Below are 16,521 nucleotides of genomic sequence, written 5' to 3'. Positions count from 1 at the left end.
TTCGTTACTGCTTTTGCGCAGGATCTTAACCTGGTTGAGCAGAGGCCTGCATTTATGATCTAGGCAATGCATGGATAAATGACGTTGCTCCCGGTTTTTAATTGACTTTTCGTGTTCTCGGATTTCGATGTCGTTGGTTTCCAAAACTCAGCAGGCATTTCGGTAGACAGTTTCCTGGCTTTTTTAGAATTTTATCTCAGTTCTACTTTTATCACCTTTGACAACCAAGCCTTTTTGCAGCGACAGGGAGTGTGCATTGGGTCGTGCGTAGCACCAGCTTTATGCAATATTTTTTTATCGAGTATTGACCGCACCTTGTTTGGTGTACTTGACAAAGACAAAGTTTTCAGGTATGTTGACGATTTTCTTGTGCTGCTGAAGGAACGAAATGATTCTATGTATGACGATGCCATTGCAGACATATTAAATCTCTTTGAGAATAATGCCTTAGGTCTAACCTTTACACATGAGCTCCCTGTCAATAACATTCTGCAGTTCCTTGACCTCAAACTTACTTTTGGAAAAGAGCACGTTTGTTACTGTTTCTGCCCACGCACACAAAAACAACTGTTACCCTATGATTCAGCTCACTCTAATGTCCCCAAAAGGGCCAAAGTCATGTACGCATGCCATGCAGGCCATCTTCGACATGCAAATTTCTTGGCTGAAAGAGGCTGGCTTCCCTGATGTGGTTGTGCTGGCAGTGGTTGAAACGCTCGAAAAGAGGCTAAAAGCGCCTCAAAAAGTAAACTCTGATGTTGCCAACAAGGCTTCAAAGCCAGTCGTAATTCCATATGTTCATAGAACTGCACACAATCTGAAGAAGATAGCAACCAAGCACGGTGTCCCACTCGTTTTCTCGGCTCCCTGCAAGCTGAGTCACCTTTGCGCCCGCATTGGGAGACTTCACGCCAGAAAGAAGCAAGGTGGCTGCGGCGTGAAACACAAGAACCCCCATGTAGATTGCCAAGTTGGCGTTATTTATCAGATTCCCCTGACATGCGGCAAAACCTAGATAGGACAGACGGGCCGTTGCTTGAACGTGCGAATCCGAGAACACGAAAGGTCAATTAAAAAACAGGGAGCAACGTCATTTACCCATGCATTGCCTAGATCATAAATGCAGGCCTCTGCTCAACCAGGTTAAGATCCTGCGCAAGTGCAGTAACGAAAAAGCACGAGAACTTCTACAGGCTTTTATATAAGAAAGAAGGGACAAGCATGCATCAGTGACACATCAGTCATGCTTTACAATAGGAAAGCACGTTTCCTAGATAATACGATTAGCTGAGCCACGCCACTGGTTTTTACTAGTTTTGTGGGTTTTTTTTTCTCTTCTTTTCTGCTGCTGATACCCTGATGCGCCTGCGCTGGCATGGTCTGATATTTAAGTGTTTCCCTCGAATAAACCTCAGTTGTTAGTTTGCGCCTGTCCTCTCTTCTTCCTTGTGATCGTCTACAAAGCGCATCCAATCTTTCCAAATACAATGAACCAACTTGCCCAACAACGCATTCTGCTGGATGTGTCATTGTTTCATCGCAGCCGGAAGTGTCACAGGTACATGACTCAGAAGGGTTTGGGTGCGAGCTAGTTGGTACGGATCATTCATATTTAAAACAGCGCCAAAAAACACGGACAAGAGAGGACACAGGACAGCGCTCGTCCTGTGTCCTCCTTTGTCCGTGTTTTTGGCGCTGTTTTAAATATGAAAGTCACAGGTAGGGCTGTCGGCCCATCCAGTAAGAAACGAGCATGACTTGGTAAACGTGACACCAAGCCACAGCCGATATATACACGACGGAGTTTCTTCACACCGGGAGACACTGGTAGCCGGTTACTGCCAGGACAAAAGATATCAGGACAGTCACGACAGACGTATGCTTCTCAAGACAGCCGGAGCGCTATAGTTTACTTCCTGTGGTCTAGGGACGTGAGAGCTATAGGATGTGATAGTGAGGTGTGCCACCTCAGAATTTTGTGCGCCCGATTTCCGTTTCGTTACTCGCATTTCTCCCATTCTATCTCGTTAAATCCATTTTCACTTTCCCGCTGTTGGAAATAAAGAAAGCGAAGGCGCACGCTGCGAGCCACGGTCGCTGGCTTGCTCAGTTGCTTCCACAGCGAAGAATAGGTCAGACGTCAGCTTTCAGGCCCGGTGCTCCTTTTTTGCAATGTATCCAATCAGACATTTATTTGGTTACCGTTACCACCTCTCTTCTATTTATCTTTCTCCCTTTAGTACGATTCCCTGTTCTCTCTCACTGTTCGTACCGCGGGCTGAATTCACAAAGCTTTTCTCTCTCTTTTCTTTCTTTAATTCGGGGCATTTGCCGCAAGGCAAATGTAGTAAAAGCAATGAACAAATGGGGCATCAAATAAACGCATGCGGCCTGCTCGTAAGTGCTGTTTGCTATTGGCCGGCCGCCTTCGCTAATGATATCTCCGACATCACGATTTGCATGCATCTGCTACGAATAGTTCCATTGTAAGAACTTCTTTGTGATTAGAGGTCCGCGTTATTTTTTTTCTGGTGTCGCGTTCTCGAGTATTTTTGTTCATTGGAACGTCGCGATCCTCCACCTTCGCTAATGATATGTTTCCTATATATCGCGGATAGCTTGGGCATGTTCTTACGAAACGTCTTAGCGGATGCATTTTTCTGTTTATGCTAGCCTGTGTCCCCGACGGTTATACTTGAATACTAACGTAATGCATCGCTTGACGTTTAACAGCTGCAGTGGTACACAGCTTAGGGACTGCCCCGTACGTGTTGTGGTATTCCGCGGCACATGCTTTATTTCGAAATAGTTAGCAAAAACACACACACACACACACACACACACACACACACACACACACACACACACACACACACACACACACACACACACATATATATATATATATATATATATATATATATATATGTGTGTGTATATATATATATATATATGTGTGTGTGTGTGTGTGTGTGTGTGTGTGTGTGTGTGTGTGTGTGTGTGTGTGTGTGTGTGTGTGTGTGTGTGTGTGTGTGTGTACACGCAGGAAAGAGACGACGAACTTTTTGGAAGACTTCTTTACTTAACGTTTTCGGCTGGTGGATCAGCCTTCGTCAGAGTACAGAACTCTGATACAATACTGTACTCTGACGAAGGCTGGTCCACCAGCCGAAAACGTTAAGTAAAGAAGTCTTCCAAAAAGTTCGTCTTCTCTTTCCTGCGTATATATATATATATATATATATATATATATATATATATATATATATATATATATATATATATATATATATATATATATATATATATATATATAAAAGCGATGGGAAAGGCAGAGAGGTTAACGGGATAACATTCTGGTTTGCCACCCTGCACTGGGGGAAAGGTAAAGGGAAATGAAGACGAAAAGAACATCGAACAACATAAGCAAAGAAACGAAAAAAGAAAGGATAGGAAAGGTCGTGAACGTCCATGAGAGTTACAGTCTCTCCAATAGGCCACTGAAACGTAAAAAAAAATTCAAGAGTGCCTTCACTGTCTTGTGGTGTGACGATTGTATCGGTCGGGGTTCGAGGATTGCCTGCTCCGAAAGAGGCCGGTCGTCAAGACGCGCCAGCGCGATCGCGAGATGCTGCCTGTGTGCGCTGTATCGCGGTCAATGACAAAGAACGTGTTCGATAGTTTCCTCGTCGCCTCGTCGCCGCAATGGTCACACGCAGCACTATCCTCCTATCCGATGCGGAAAGCAAACACACCGATGTATTCATATCTCGCTTTGCGCCCATGCGTGCCTCACGTGTGTCTTGTGTCCAGTCTTATTCGCGCAAAAAAAAAAAAAAACTCGCGTGTATTAGGAGCATGAAAAGAATCCGACTCGACTTGAGACAAACACTTTTCTTTCATTTGGAGGGGGGGGGGCGGGTTGTGTGTGAGCTCAGTAATTTTATTGCTCTCTTATTGTGCGCCAGTGGTCGCCATACAAATATCACTGCAGGCATCGCGATCGGCGTACCGCCCCAAACACCTATATGGACGACCTGCATGGGCGTGCCGCCAAAATTATGTTTGCCCTCTTCGAAAACCGTTGCGAAAGCGAGACAAGATGGGAACAACGATGTGGCCGTTTTTTTTTTCGCCACTGTTGACTTTAATCTCCCTTGATTTACACAGTGTGAGGCATATGCAGGACGCCTCTACGATAATCAGCGTACGAGGTCCCTTACTGCCAGGTAACGTCCACCCTTAGTTTTTCGTGAGCATGCGGTATTTGAGTGAAATGCTAGCTACACTCAGTAAAGCCATGCGCTTTATTTCTTTCGGCATAGACAAGCTCATCTTTTATGGCCTTATAGTTTGCCAGTGTTTGCGCTGTGTAAGCGCGATAAGGGGCATGATTTCTATTGTGGGCGATAATGTAATTAGGCAGAATATAATAAATACCTAGACTTGCTGTATAGAAGGTCAACAACATGCCTTCAGAAGTGTCCTCCTATAGTGAGCCGGCGCGTTTATTATTTTTTTTTACATCTTGGATGACGTGAACGGAGACCCCATGTATAGTTATGTATAGCGAGTAAATATGTTTGACGCACTAGCCTATGTTTAAGCAAAAGGGCTTTGAGTTTTATACCTCCCACAACATTTGGTTAAGCGAAGAATGAATGCAAGAGCACCAAAGCTTATGATAATCTTGACAATTGTCTGGAAATCAACTTCGCAAGCCAGTTACAGTTCAAAGTGCACATGCGCGTTCGACATACTGTGCTCATCTTGTTGCCGTTGAAGGCGCAAAGAAATAATTTAGATCGATTTTGATGTTTGGCTTGATATAATATGTAACTGCACCTTTATCAGCCTCCTGTCCTCTTGTTAGTCCTGCTCGTTCCTCGGTGCCTTTCGAAAATAAAACATCATCACCATCTTCTTCCTTCAGCTCATTTCATGTCCACTTGCAGAACGAAGGCCCCTCCCAGCGATCTTTAATATAACCTAGGATTGCGTCAAATCCAATCTAAATTTTGATATCTTACCACACCAAACAATCCTCTGCCTTCTTCGATTATATTTCCTTGGCATCCATTCTGTTACTCTAATACATTGTCGGTTATCCGCCCTACGCATTACCATTGCCTGCTGAGCTCGACATTTCCCTCTTAATCTCGAAGTCTATAATATCAGCCACCCCCCTTTCCTCTTGAATCCACACGGCTGTCTTCCTCTCTCACGCTTTATGCCTATCATTGTGGTTCTATCTCTCGCTGCGTTATTCTTAACTTCTTCTTCTTAAGATTTTCTGTTATCCTCCAAGTTTCTGCCTATGAAGAATAGTGCTGGTAGAATGCGCTGGTTGCAGAGATAAAGGTAATCTGCCGGTCATGACTTCAAAATGGTTGCCATACACGTTCCAACCCAGGTTGGTTCGTGTGGAAATTTCCTTTTGACGATCCGGTTTACCTTTGACCATGCACTTCTTCTAAGTAAATATGCTCTTGCACGACTTCACAGCACAGCAAGTAAAGCCTATACCTAAAGCGTAATGTTCGAAGTTTTGCTTCAAGAAAGTTGAGGTGCCCAAGCTCATTTGGCCCTCTGTACTACAGCGTCGGATATCGTGATTGGACATCGCCGCTTGTGATTTTCCGTCTTGATTGAAACCTCTCTCTCCTTTTTTTAATTGTGGTTAGTGGCCATGGTTACGGTGCTTAGTGTTTTTTTTTTCAACGTTCAAAGTTTATTTGTCAGTGCAGCATACACATACATAAATTATGACATGCCTAAGCATATTGTGCTTGTTGGCTGGTCAGGTAGCAGGTGGAGAATCTTTTCAAAGAAATAACTTCATATACATGAATTTCTTGTCTAAATATACACGACATCGCTGATAAATCTGACAGCACAAAATAACACATACAAAACAAGTAAAGTTATACACAAGGTATTAAGTTTGCGCGCCAATCTCTTAAATCAGTCATGGTCTTTCCCTTGTTACTTGCAAGACGTAAATCATCGTGAATTTAATTAAATATAGCTGGTACGTATAGTAATTGCGCATCTTTTCACCATAATAAGTGTTTACCATTAATAGTTAGTGACCGGTCTTCTTGTATTCAGCGAGCGGTAGCCTAGAACGATGCCGGTTTGCGCCGCCGGTCTTTTGGAAAAATTCATCTGCGAGTTTTCCCGAGCGATGAGCTTATACTGACGGGTCAATAGTTGCGGCGCATTCCTGCTGAGCACGAGGTCGCGGGTGCGATTCCCGGCCTCGGCGGCCACATTCGAATGGAGGAGCAATGCAAAAAAAAAAAGAAAAGAAAACTTGAAATGAAAAAATGAAATGAAAGAATTGAAAACAACTATGCACTTATGAGTTGTCAATGCGAAAGCATTAAGAGGAGGCTTTAGCTCGGGAGCTCCTATCTAAATACATGGGAAAGGAGAAATATTTTTTTTCAGCAACCACTGCATCAAATTTGATGAGGTTTGTTGCATTTAGAAGAAAGAGTTAAATCCAGTGACTGCTGGTGGCGAATTTTCGAATTAGTTGTTCAATAAAAGTTGTCAAAAATCGCAAATTTTCATAAAACCAAACTATGAAGTTTACACTTTAACTGTAACACTGTAACTCGGCAATCAAAAATGATATCGAAATTCTGTAAACTGCACCTAATAGTATATCTAAAACGGACAAAATTGTTGTATTATGTATGGCTCTCAAATAGACTACTAATTTATGAGCAGAACTTTTGCAAAACGCCTGTAAACATTTTTAAAAATTCACGTAAGGTACAAATTGGCATATGAGACTTGTCCGCTTTGGATGCTCTAACAGATGCCCTTTGCAGAACTTCGATTCTGTTCTAGGTGCAGAGCCAGGACCGAATTTGTAAACTTTGTGCTTCTGTTTTTTATAAACTACCAATTTTTAAAAATTTCATTAAAAATTTTCAGGCCCTAAATCGCAATTTCACTTACAGCAGCCACTAGAATTTAACTTTCTCACTCAAGTGCAACAAATTTCATAAAAATCGGCCCAGTGGTTATCTCAGATAAGCGCTTCCGCGTTTTACATGTGTTCGCATATCGGGGGCATCGGAGTTGGGCCCGAGCTAAAGCTTCCTCTCATGTCTTTTTGAACGCCGCTGGGCGGTCCTTCGAGTTATGAACTCTTCGCCGGTAAGCGAGCGCGTCGACAGGCTTGGCGCATTTTGATTTGGCCCCGCCGAGGCGCAGGTAGAACGCAGGCGAGATATTGCGCGGATAGCAGAGGTTTCCGAGAGTGACTGTGACGTGGCGTCGCGCCGATGCCCTCTTCCTTCGCGCACTAACGCGGCAGCAGGTGTTCCCTTCCTGCTCCGCCGAGGCCCGAGCCAGCAAGCGCGAGCCAGCGTCACGAACGCGCCTCGCGCGCTCGCGACGTGGAGTCGCAGCCTGCGGGAAGTTTCGCTGCTACGGACGCCGCCGGCTGTTTCGCGTAATGGGCCATTTGACGTTTTTCGCATCAAAACGCTCGTGTAGCGCGCATTTGGTGCACGTTGAACAATCTCGGGAGGCGAACAAATAATCCCGAGCCCCCCCACTGCGGCGTCTCTCACAGCCTGTGTTAACTTTGGCACCTTAAACCTCATCGATCATAATCACCACCATCACGAACGCTAATGAAGTTGCTCTGGCTTCGCCCGTCCAAGAGCGCCCAATATCAAGCCGCAACGCGTCGCGGGCCTTTTAGCGCTGCTGCTCCAGGCAATAAGAACAATCGAGCCAGTCAACTGCAGCCTAACAGGCGTGGAAGTAATTTTGTGTTTAATAAAACGATTTTTTTTTATTCTGCGCATGTGCTTGTTCGTTCTTCTTTCTGTCAACTATGCTTTTTAATTATCTTCACTTTATCCTTGCGGAGTAGGGTGCTCATAGGCGTATGCCTAAGCCAGAATCGCCTTCTCAACTTTGCCGATCAGATCCTTCTTTCGCAACGCGCTCCCTTCATTAAGTCGCAAATTTTATCAAGAAGGGGAGTATGGTAGCGCGATTCAAAGACGGGACAAGAGAAGACACAAAGGGACACACACAGCGCTAACTTCCAACACTGTTTATTGTCGACAATAAACAGTGTTGGAAGTTAGCGCTGTGTGTGTCCCTTTGTGTCTTCTCTTGTCCCGTCTTTGAATCGCGCTACCATACTCCCCTTGAAGATGCATTACCAACAACCCCACATTGCAACCCTCGTGTTTATCAAGAAGTTCGTTTAGATTGCAAGAACGTTACAGATTTGCCTTTGTCAGTTTGCAAATTAGAGCTCCTCTCAGTGATATGCGCTTAATTAAGTTCAGGATTCTGTTTAGTTCGCCGATGTCCCACCACTCTATCCAGGTTCTGAGCATTCAATATTTAGACCAAAGAACAATTGGGGACGCACCCCTGCATTTGTTTTCGCTAGGCCGTTTCTTCAAATAAAGGGCCCCTCACCATGTCTGGCCATTTTGAGCGAACAATTGCAGTGCATACGATGCGCGCTAACGATCGTGTCTCCGAAGTATTGCCTCCCTTCGCGCCGCGGAAAGAGCTGAAATTTCAAACCAAGCGCCATATGCGCTTCTCCTCGCGGTCGCCGCGCTACCACCTGGAGAGTCGACGTCAAGCGCGCCTGCGTATATTGCAATTCTGTGACGTCACTCATAGATACGCGTAACTTCGAGAATTATTCAAGGCAACATCAGTCATTTGTTTAATCTGTTGCTTCAATGGACGAATGAAAGTTTAGAGAAATAACATGTACGAACCGAATGCCTGCATGTTTTTGTTTTTCTTCGTACCGTACCGAGAGAGATGTACTTCCGTTTCGTCTGCTCGTTCCTACCTCGTTCAGTCGCGCGCGCAGAGAACGCAACTCTGTAATTTTGAACCGTGGATCCAGCGCCGCGATCATGCTCTCAGTGCTCGTGATTGTGGCACTGGTATACCGCTAATCGGGTGTTCTCTTACAGAGTGCGCAAAATCGCCCGTTGCGCGAAACAAGACAAACGCAACAGCTCGCAGGCGAGGCCGTCACCCGAAGTGTGGCCAGGTGTGGCTATGGTGTGGCACTCAGTAAAAGCGCGCGAGAAAAAAAAAAAAAGAAGGCGGGGCCTGTGACGCATTCGTCACGCGATCCTCCGACTCCGGTATGGGAGAACGCAGGTAAGTAATTTCGCTTGCGGTGGCTAGACGGGGGCGAGTGAAGAGAGTGCCTATCTTGGCGTTGACCCGTTGACGCTCGCCTCCTGAAACCATGGGTTCGGGGCACTTCAAATATTTATATCTCTGATATTATTGAACAAATTTGAAAAATTCTTGTGATAGAACACTCCTTAGAGGGCACGTAACAACTTCCAGCGTATAACCAAAATTTGCTATGTGGCCTGGTAAGGGCTCTTTAAAGCGAAGCACGATGTCTTTCAGAAAGGCTGAAAGAAGACCTTGCCGAAGCATTGGAACAGTGCGTCGCATTAGCTCGAGAGCTTTGGCAAATCTTACACGCAGCAGCTGCAACTTATCGCGCAGCTGGCGAAACCAATGTACAGTCGAGTTTTAGGACCAGGGTTGCCGCTAAATTTTTTTTTCTTCTCAGCCTAGGCATACAGGCTGAAATCAAGTGTACTGTACTGCGCCTGCTTGACCAGCACCATGTCTTTATACAATTTCACGTTGCACGGCTGTGCTGGAAGAAATTATTATTATTATTATTATTATTATTATTATTATTATTATTATTATTATTATTATTATTATTATTATTATTATTGTTGTTGTTATTATTATTATTATTATTATTATTATTATTATTATTATTATTATTATTATTATTATTATTATTATTATTATTATTATTATTATTATTATCGTGTGCTGGTGGTCTCTATATTTTGGACTCGACTGTACGTGTCAATGACACACGTCTAAGCAGGCTTTGAAGGTGGTTATATACTGGGTGTTTCTATTAAGACTTTAAGCAATATTTACAAATTGCCGTTTTGAACTACAAGGGCGGTTTCTTCTGAGACATACCGTAAGTACAGGCGACCTTGCTGTGACGGGTTACATGTGGTAATTAGTCGCATTAACGAAAATCCATAAATTCGCTTTAACTTTCGGTTTCAGCGGACTCATTGCAGTTGGGAAATTGAAGTGAGCTCTCCGTGCAAACCATGCCACCTTTTGCATGTGGAAAAATACGATTACACTCTACGAACAGTTTACACCCTTTGGCGTGCTCCTTCTGCCACACAACGATAATCGTCATCTGCCTTGATGCGTTTCCTTTCTTGAAAACGCCGCGCCCGCTACTTTCCTGTCGGGAATGCTATCATGCTGATAACGCGCATGCCGTTCTTTACTGAAAAGTACCGGGCTCGCAGCGTCAAAGAAAGGAAACGCATCAATGCAGATGACGATTATCGTTGTGTGGCAGAAGGGGCACTCTAAAGGGTGTAAACTCTTCTTAGAGTGTACCCGCGGAACTGTGGCACGACGAATTTCAGCTATCAGAGCGCGCGAATCGGAAACGTGGAGGGTGCAGCGAGGGCAAAGCCGCGCCCTTCGAGACGATGTTCTGCTTGCGTCACCCAGCAGCGGTTAGCAAGCAAGCGCTGCTGCTCCGTGCTCCTCACTGTCGCAGCGCTGTGGTTGGGAGGACAGGTCCCGTTTTCGTTTCTGCGTTTCCAAGAGACGCGCGCAGCTTTCGGCAACACGATCAGTTCTTCGACCACTGCACCGAGCCGACGCTTGAGTTGTGTGACACCTCGTGGCCGACACATCCGGTTTCGGTGACGTATTTAATAGTCTCCCGCTCACGTACGAAGGTGCGCTGCATTTTGTGCGCGTTTTTGACTTGTCACGTAAAAATGTTACATAAGAATAGTTTCTGACGCTCTCCGGGAATTGAGGGCTTGATACCGTAGTTATGGAGTCGATAGCTACTTAAGAACGCAAGAAAAACGGGTCGCAAAACTTTCGTGTCAGTGCTCGTACTCATATATGTCAAACAATGTTCCTACACTTAAAGAGCACGGACTTAACAGGCCTTCTTGTTTTGTTTTTGTCTCCCATCTCCTCTCCCGCGTTTTTTTTTCTCGGCAAACTTCAACTTCTCATTCAAGGAGTCGTTCACAGATCCCACTGCTATGTGGCTCGGCACGTTGGGCACGTCCGTTCGTGGTATCCAAAACTTCGAAAATTTTAATATCGCCGCGAAGCACGTCGCAGCTTCTTACCGTGCTGCCCCTTACACTGTGGGCGATAGTAAGGACTTGGAATAAATGACAAAACCAACTTGAAATACGGAGGGGCATTCAACCATGCGTAACTTCTACAAAGTCAAAATAAATTATTAGGCCTAGCAGTTGGTTCAATAGTTTTCAGGTTTAACGTCTCGAACATCCATGTTGAGCTATATGACGGACGGCGAAGTATATAGGGCTACGGATTAATTTTGACTTCCGGGCAATATTTTGCTTGCACTCAGCGTATGGCACACAAGCGTTCTCTTTATATATATATATATATATATATAGATATATATATATATATATATATATATATATATATATATATATATATATATATATATATATATATTCCGACCCCATACAGAAGTCGAACCCACGGACTGAACTACACAACGCTGTATCGACTGAACCAGCGAGTTGGTTTCAACTTTCACAGAAGTTGTCAGGTTTCTCTGATTTTCGTGACGCGCATTGAGTATACACAGGGAGTCTAATCCCAACGACAGAAGAATTAGCGGTCATTGAGTTATCTTAAGATATTCTGTATATTCCATATATTGATCACTTATTCGTTTTTCCTGATGTTCCTCTTGGTATGCTCTTGTCATCGTTGTTGCTAACAGCGGCAACACATTAAAAAAAATATTCGTATAGCAAGTTATCGTCTTCGTGCAGCTTCGTCTGTGCAGTTCAATTAATTATGGGGTAGCTTTAGCTGTGTTCCAGGTGAGTGAGTGTTTGCTGTAACCGCAAGGTCAATAACACAGCTGATCTATAGCACAGCTGATCTTAGAGCAAGGTGTGTAGCTCTAAGGTAACCGCCGTCCTTCATCATATTTTTGGGGCTGGGTGGCGTATATATTTATTTAATTATTAATATTTTCTTTATAATAATTACCAACTTTCTCGTTTTATACTGGTTCAGTAACATGTAATCATAACCTCTACGTCGCTGGCCTGTTTTCTTTTTTTTTTTTCGGATGTCGACACGGGCCACGTACATATCAAAAAGAGGCTGCATCTAGGAATTTTTTTTATTGAATTACTTCTTGCTCCTCAGGACCGAAATAAACTTCGCACTCACTCACTCACTCACTCACTCACTCACTCACTCACTCACTCACTCACTCACTCACTCACTCACTCACTCACTCACTCACTCACTCTATGATTGCAATCTGACCATGATGGGCATTTCAAATGCAGTGGCGTCGCAATAGGGTCAGCAGTACCTGGAATGGAGGCCCGCCGCTGCCTTCCACCACCACCCACCCCCCGCCTTCTCGCTTCAAGCAAAGAATCACAGTTTTATCCTCATGGCCTGCTTCAGCGTGGGGTTTATTCTGTAGCCAACGACTAATAATTGTAGTTTCTTTTTGAAATGTCTCAACTAACAGCTGCACCACGTAACTCCCAATTCGGCATGACATCACATTAAAAGCGCATATTTTTGCGCTTATTTTGTATTAACAGGCAGAAAAACAGGAGTGCGCAATTTTTCAAAAAAAAAGAACTGTTCTAAACAAGTAAACATAGCGAATAGTTTTCGTCAGATGAATGTACATTATAAAAATAGCTGCGCACGTAAAATGCACGAAATGCAAACTTCGAGCAAGTAGAAAGAGCTGTAGTGATATGCGTATGAATGTGTATGCACGGTGTATTCATGACCACGTGGCGGTCCACAATGCGTACGCATCCCGCACGGGTGTGCTATATACAAGAATATATTATCCGCATTTTTTAAAGTGAAGTTGAAAGTAACCCCTTGGAAGGAGGGGGTTGACCGAGGGGCCCGATTTTTATTAGTCATATCATAAGAAGCCAACAAACACTGACACCAAGGACAACATAGGGGAAATATACATGTGCTTAATAAATGAAATGAAGAAACGATAAATTAATGGAAATTAAAGGGATGAAAAAACTTGCCGCGGGTGGGTTCGGTTCCCACCTGCGGCAAGTTGTTTTTTCATCCACTTTAATTTCCTTTAATTTATCGTTTCTTCATTTCATTTATTAAGCACATGTATATTTCCCCTATGTTTTCCTTGGTGTCAGTGTTTGTTGGCTTCTTATGATATGACCATTGGAAGGAGGAAACTTGAAAGGAGAGGGAAATGAAGACAAGCCAGAAAGAAGAACAGTCTCAGTAGAACGTGCGGTATTAGTGTCGGAGCTCGTGTCGCAGAAAAGCCGGTGTCGTCAGCGTTGGCGACGTCGGCCGTGAGCGAAACATGGCCGAAGGCCATTCATAAATAAAAACAACTTGCAAGATGGCCTGGGTGGGAATCGAACCACGGTCTCCGGAGTGTGAGACGCTACCTCTCAGCCATGAGCTCGATGCTTCAAAGCGTGACAAAAGCGCCTCTAGTGAATGCGATGTTGCCTTAGAAACGTGCCGTAGAAAGTTATGCTATGGTGTATATCGGTAATTATGAGCATGTAAATTACAGAAGTCGCAGTTAAACGCGTAGCGAGGTACGTTTCAGCTACATTTCTTCTGCTCTTGGCGCGCACGCAGAGCCATCTTGCGGCAAACACAGAGGACCCCCTCTTCGCAATGTACGGTGCTGCCCCGACAGCTGGCGCGCCACGCGCGCATTGGGGCTGTGTGGGGACCGGTGCGAGGCGCGTCGCCGCCCGGTTGTCCTGCCGATCACGATGTTCCGAGACACCGAGTTCTTTGGTTCGTTCCGCTTGCTCAGGCGCGCGTTTCGTTGCCGCACCGAACGCTGCGTTGCTCGACGCTCACCGCGTGATTAGTGGGTCCAAAGTCCGATGCGGGGCGCCTCGTAAGTGATCGCTGCGCCGTAGCGCGTTGGCTTACACCCCTTGGCGGGTCGACGGGAACGCTGTCGCGTTCCACTCTTGAAGGCGAAGCTTAAGCCTCCTCCAATTTTTTTCCTACGTGCTTCTATTCTCTCTCTCTCTCTCTCTCTCTATATATATATATATATATATATATATATACCAAGTATGAAAAGAAGGAAACGCTTGCGCGCTATAAATACTGCGGAATCCTTGTGATGTTGAGTTTGATGTGAGCCGTACAAGACTTTCTACATGACTAAATGCGATTCCATGACAGTCGGTTTCGTCTCAACTCTCACAGGCCACAGAAGTTGGGTTTGGGACGTTCACTGTTTAAATTTTTTTTTACTTCATTGGCATTACGAAATCAGGGTCTAGACGAGCCATATGTAAAAATACTGAAAGATATCTATAGCGGCTTCACAGCCACCGCAGTCCTCCATAAAGAAAGCAACGAAATCCCAATAAAGAAAGGCGTGAGACAGGGAGATACAATCTCTCCAATGCTATTCACATCGTGCTTACAGGAGGTATTCAGGGACCTGTAGTGGAAAGAATTGGGGATAAAAGTCGATGGAGAATACCTTAGTAACTTGCGATTCGCTGATGATATTGCCTTGCTTAGTAACTCAGGAGACCAATTTCAATGCATGCTCACTGACTTGGAGAGGCAAAGCAGAAGGGTGGGTCTAAAAATTAATCTGCAGAAAACTAAAGTAATGTTTAACAGTCCCGGAAGAGAACAGCAGTTTACGATAGGTAGCGAGGCATTGGAAGTGGTAAGGGAATACATCTACTTAGGGCAGGTAGTGACCACGGATCCGGATCATGAGACTGAAATAATCAGAAGAATAAGAATGGGCTGGGGTGCGTTTGGCAGGCATTCTCAAATCATGAACAGCAGGTTGCCACTATCTCTCAAGAGAAAAGTGTATAACAGCTGTGTCTTACCAGTACTCACGTATGGGGCAGAAATCTGGAGGCTTACGAAAAGGATTCTGCTTAAATTGAGGACGACGCAACGAGCTATGGAAAGAAGAATGATGGGTGTAACGTTAAGGGATAAGAAAAGAGCAGATTGGGTGAGGGAACAAACGCGGGTTAATGACATCTTAGTTGAAATCAAGAAAATGAAAGGGGGGGGGGCATGGGCAGGACATGTAATGAGGAGGGAAGATAACCGATGGTCATTAAGGGTAACGGACTGGTTTCCAAGGGAAGGGAAGCGTAGCAGCAGGCGGCAGGAAGCTAGGTGGGCGGATGACATTAAGAAGTTTGCAGGGACAACATGGCCTCAATTAGTACGTGACCGGGGTAGTTGGAGAAGTATGGGAGAGGCCTTTGCCCTGCAGCGGGCGTAACCAGGCTGATGATGATGATTTTGATGGCACTGAGAAAGCCAACTTCAAGCAGTGTATTGAAGCCCCCCTCCCAAATTTCTCTAGAATTAAATAAATTATTATGGGTGTTCCCCAAATAGATATATTATTCTGTGTATTTCAGTCATTTGTTTAATGTGCCGATTGAATCAAGCACTTGGAAAAAATTGGCATTTTGGAAACGTTTTTTTTTTTCGAAACTAACTCGGGAGGTAAAGGGTTAAAGATTGTAAAAGAGTGTAAAAGAGTGTAGTATCTCTTCTTATCAGCTTAATATCAGATACGGGTTGTATTTGGACACAAGATGTTAATTTTTTCTTTCTTTTTTGCAGTTTGGCGGAGTGCTTGAAGCCTGCTTCGCTTCCATCGCGGGTCGGCCCGGTATTGCACCATCTTCGGGATCGCCCCAGGGTTCTTGGTCTACGTACATTGATCCGCTGGAAACTAGCCATATACAGCTTCGCTATAAACTGCGTTCTATCTAAAAAAAACAGACACATAAGACTTGATATATTTCAACAGCATTTGGCGCCCGCCGTGGTTGCTTAGTGGCTTTGGGGTTGCGCAGTTAAGCACGTGGTCGTGGGATCAAATACTGGTCATGGCGGCCGCATTTCCATGGGCTCGAAATGCAAAAACACCCGTGTACTTAGATTTAGGTGCACGTTAAAGAGCCCCAGGTGGTCAATATTAATCCGGAGTTCGCCACTACGGCGTGCCCCATAATCAGGTCGTGATTTTGGCACGTAAAACACTAGAATTCATTCACTCTCCCGAATTTTTCCTAAGGTTCACGGATTCTTCAGAACTACAGAAGTGCGTGACGACGGTGCCTACAACGTATTCAAGAATTTCATGCTTAAGACTTATCATCTCGCCAACGAAACAATAGTGATTGTTTCTTAGCAGCACGTTTACTCATGTCGCGCCTCATTGGTGCAAACACTTCGCACCCTGAGATATCGGTCATCGTCTTCGACAGAGACGATGGCGACAAGCACCGAGGGTTGTTTTCCTAAGCTGAGATGGGTCTTGGTGCAAGCCTTATTTCGCAGTATCTGCGAATT

The 16,521-nt window shown here is 44.6% G+C and overlaps 1 non-coding gene across 1 annotated transcript; it reads left to right on the top strand.

Annotated features, from left to right (window-relative positions):
- The first annotated feature begins 15,676 nt into the window (after positions 1-15,676).
- On the top strand, positions 15,677-15,869 carry LOC142566439 (U2 spliceosomal RNA). The gene has a single exon (XR_012825067.1). It is a non-coding gene; the product is annotated as a U2 spliceosomal RNA (small nuclear RNA).
- The last annotated feature ends 652 nt before the right edge of the window (positions 15,870-16,521 follow it).

The sequence above is a fragment of the Dermacentor variabilis genome, unplaced genomic scaffold (genome assembly GCF_050947875.1).
Source record: "Dermacentor variabilis isolate Ectoservices unplaced genomic scaffold, ASM5094787v1 scaffold_12, whole genome shotgun sequence".
Taxonomy (NCBI): domain Eukaryota; kingdom Metazoa; phylum Arthropoda; class Arachnida; order Ixodida; family Ixodidae; genus Dermacentor; species Dermacentor variabilis.
Note: the sequence above shows the minus strand (reverse complement) of the source record. Positions and strands in the feature narration are given on the sequence as shown.